The sequence below is a fragment of the Vombatus ursinus genome, unplaced genomic scaffold, assembly GCF_900497805.2.
Source record: "Vombatus ursinus unplaced genomic scaffold, bare-nosed wombat genome assembly UNPS02001367.1, whole genome shotgun sequence".
Taxonomy (NCBI): Eukaryota; Metazoa; Chordata; class Mammalia; order Diprotodontia; family Vombatidae; genus Vombatus; species Vombatus ursinus.
Genome location: NW_020941145.1, coordinates 1 through 4,082, shown reverse-complemented (window position 1 = coordinate 4,082; position 4,082 = coordinate 1). Strand labels below are relative to the sequence as shown.

General features: G+C 55.9%; 1 pseudogene; it reads left to right on the top strand.

Moving 5' to 3' along the window:
• The first annotated feature begins 15 nt into the window (after positions 1-15).
• Positions 16-2,748, top strand: LOC114045638 (annotated as a pseudogene).
• Positions 2,749-4,082: the final 1,334 nt, after the last annotated feature.

Genomic DNA, 4,082 nt, shown 5'->3' with positions numbered 1-4,082 from the left:
CCCGGGTCCCCACGTCCAGGCTCTCACTCCATGAGGTATTTCGAAGCGGCCATGGCCTCGCCGGGGCTCGCGGAGCCGCGGTTCATCGAGGTGGGCTACATGGATGATCAGCAGTTCGTGAGCTTCGACAGCGCCCGCGCGAGTCCGAGGATGGAGCCTCGGGCGGTGTGGATGGAGCGGATGGACCGGGAGGAGCCGGGCTGCTGGGAGCGGAACACGCGGCGCAGTGAGGCCAACGCGCAGGTGTACCGAGCGAACCTGAAGCACCTCTGCGGCTACTTCAACCAGAGCGCGGCTGGTGCGTGCCCGTGGGGGGGGCGGGGGCTCCCGGGAATGGAGGACCCGCGTGGGGACGGGGCGCGGGAGCAGCCTGAGCCGGTCCTCTGACTCAGAGGGGTCCACACCCTCCAAGCCATGTTCAGCTGTGAGGTCTCTCCCGAGCTCACCTTTCAGCGCGGGTTTCTACAATACGCCTACGACGGGCGCGACTACATCGCCTTGGACGCGGAGACCTACACGTGGACGGCGGCGGTGCCGCAGGCTGTGAACTCCAAGCGCAAGATGGAGGCGGAGAGGAGAATCGCGGAGGCATATAAAGCCTACCTGGAGGAGGAGTGCGTGCTGTGGCTGAAGAAGTACCTGGAGATGGGGAAGGAGACGCTGCAGCGGGCAGGGACCCCCGCCCCCCTCAGTGTGCGCGGCACTCAAGGCCCCCGCTCCCCTTCTCCCCCTTCCCTGCAGCCCCAGCCCTGACTCCCGGCCCCCAGGCACCCCTTGTACCCCCAGGGCCCGGATTGTGGGGTGCCCCTGGAGGGGAGGGGGGGAGAACCTGGAAATGCCACTGACCTTTGCCTCCAGACCCGCCCTCCACCCGAGTGACCCGCCACACTGCCCCCCACGGGGAGGTGACCCTGCGGTGCCGGGCCCAGGACTTCCACCCCGCTGACATCTCCCTGACCTGGCTGAAGGATGGGGAGGAGCAGCTCCAGGATATGGAGTTCATTGAGACCAGGCCGGCAGCAGACGGTACCTTCCAGAAGTGGGTAGGTGTGGACGTGACCTCGGGCCAGGAAGAGAAATATACCTGCCGAGTGCAGCACAAGGAACTGCCTGAGCCCCTCACCCTGAAGTGGGGTAAGGACAGTGGGGAGGGGCTGGGAAAGGCCATCCTCCAGACCCCCAAAAGCCCAGAGGGAGGTGGGGTGACTGGGGAGGTGAGGGAGGAGTTAGTGAATATCAGGCCTCAGAGGGATCAGGGCTTCTCACTGCCCTCTTCCATTTCAGAGCCAGAGTCCACATCTCCCTGATTCATTGTGGGGGTCATTGCTGTCCTCCTCCTCATTGCAGTCATTGCTGGAGTTGTGATCTGGCAGAGAAAGAATTCAGGTGGGCAGCACTGGGAGGGGGCCCTTAGGGAGCAGGTGCCATTTCTGTCCCCAAGTCCTCTCTTTCCCATCTAAGGGACTCTCAGATGGGCCCTAAGACTCCGGATGAACAAATAGAAACCATTTTTCTGGAGGATGCCAGACAGACAGGCGTGTAACAGGCTGGCCTAGTGGGGAATCTGCTTTAGACTCAGATCAGAAATGCATGGGTGTCCCCCAGTTGGGGGGCTGTAGACCAGCCTTGGGAGCCCCTGGAGGCGGGCCTGGAGGTGGGGAAGTGCCCATTTGGGGGGCCTTTTCTCTCTTCCTCTTGGATCCAGAGGCTGGACTGGAGTGGGGGATGGGGGTGCAGTCCCAGTTGTAATTTGTGTCTCCAAGACAAACCAGTGACTCCTGAGACAGAGTGGTCTCCTCTCCTGGATTCCTCACTGGAAATTTTTTTCTTTTCCAGGTGGAAAAGGAGGGGACTATGTTCCTGCTTCAGGTAAGTGAAGGGTTGACATGGAGGGTAGAAAGATTGGCCCAGACCATGATATCTCTGGAATCTGAGCAATGGGAAGGCAGAGGAGAGTCTTAGCCCAGTAGCCTTGCTTTGGTGTCCCCTTCCCTTCCCATACATCGGTTCTGGAATGTATGTCCCTGACTGGGTCGTTTCCCTCCTTTGTCTCCAGGCAGTGACAGTGCACAGGGATCAGATGTCTCTCTCCCGGCCAAAGGTGAGACTCTGGGGGCCTGGAAGGTGAGAGGGGCTGGGGTAAAGGGGGCAAGCACAGAGGAAGGTATGTGAGAAGTTGGATTGAGGGTTGGATGGGTGGTGAGGCAGGCCCTTCAGAATGATGAGAGGCTGGAGGCAGAGGGGACTTGGACGGTCTCCCTGAATCTGTCTTTCCTTCTTCAGCTTGAGGAATTGCCTGGTGTGGGCCTGAGGAAGAAAACCAGTCTGCAGTCCCTGTGTTGTTCCTGTGGACCCCTGGCTTCTCTCTCCAGCATGGCCCCTGGGATCCTCCCTGGACTCTACTGGCCCAAGCCCAGGAAGGCATCGTGAGGACCCTCACTCTGTTCTCTAAGGCCTCCTTCCTCTGTCTTCTTTCTTTCTGCCTGTCTCACTCTGTAGAGACAACCAGCCTTAAGAGCCAGAGGGCTTTGGGAGTGAACCCTCCTTCACACATGATGTTGCACTGATCTCTGGGAGCTTTTTCTGACTGCAGAAACAGCCCAATGAATTATTGCTCTTGAAATTTCAGCTTTTCTCCCCAATGTCAGCTAAGCTTCACATGTGGGTGGGGGATTTTGGGGGACAGAATGACAATGTGGAGATGTTCTGCCCATATGATGGAAAAATAAAAGAAAGGTTGGAGACGTCTGAGAATCCTTTTATTTGCTCTGCTGAGTATGATTGCAGGTGGGGGCTGGGGGGGCCAAGAGGGGAAGGAGCCTAGGGGAGGGCCGGCGGATGGTACATGGTGAGGGTGCAGATGTTTGTCTTTGCTTTGTACTTCTGGGGTGCACTTGTGGACATGGTGTATTGGGACTTGTTCCGGGGCTTGTCCTGGAACTGGAATGATGCACAAACAGAGTGTTGGCCCATCGGTGGCCCCTCAGCATGGTCTTTCAGGGAGTTCCAGTTCTCTATTTTGTTGCCATTTTCCTCCCCCCTTGTGTGTCTGTATCCCTGTTTTTCTTTCATTGCAGGGGCCTCCCTAAGGGCTGCTGTGGCCTCTGCTCTGGGCCCATTCCAGGACCCTGGGGCTCCATCTCTGTTGGTGATGGCCACTGCAGGGAGTGACCGCCTGGTCCCCTTTTCAGACTGTCCCAGAGTGGGGGCTCTTTTCCTCTGAGAAAGGGAAGGGTTTCCCTTTGGAGTTAAAGAAGGAGGGAATATCTAGTTTCTAAATAGAAAGAAGCCCCTGCCTCTTCTCTGCTCCCTGGAGTCCTGACCCTGTACATGGTTAGAGTCAGTTGATTGATCTCCACCTGTATCTTCCCTCCTCTCCCGCTCTTCTTTCCCCTTTGGAATGATCCACGCTGCTGGGAACATTTACCTTTCCCTCTTTTGTTCTGCCCTAGTATTTCTTTCCAAAAAAGATGAATGTTTTAATTATTTATACTTCTCTCCCATCTTGTAATCACCATCTCAGCTTACCTCAGAGCATTGTTTTTCCTCATCTGAGGCCACCCAAGTTTTGCCCCCTTGTTCTAAAATTCCTGGTGTGAGAATTTCCATTACCATTGTAATTGATCTAAGGAAGGCAGTCACATAGTGGTGGAAGCAGCAGAGACTTGTGCCCTACTGTCTCCTAGCTGATAGGCAGTAATTTAAGAGAAAACATTTGCTACAAATATGTCAGGTCAGGTCCTGGGTCATGGTGGACATGTGTTGCTCATAGCACACTCTAAGTGGCTAGGATATAGTTTTTACAACAAAGTTCCAGGCCTGTCTCTGGGCCTCTTCATCTAACAAGGCCGGGGATTCTGTGATAATAAGTGGGTGGATAATCTCCCCTGGGCTGTAAGCCATCTTATCCCTTGGCCAGACATGATTTGGGGACCCTGGGGTTGAAGTAAGGAAAGAGCTTCGAGAGAGTGGAGCCATCTTCTTCCTCTTGCCTTGGTCATCCAGTTGTGGAGGGTTGTACGTGGAGGATTTGTGTTTTTTCACAAGACTTCCTGGCCCCAAGTGGCTTACAAGAAGAAGGA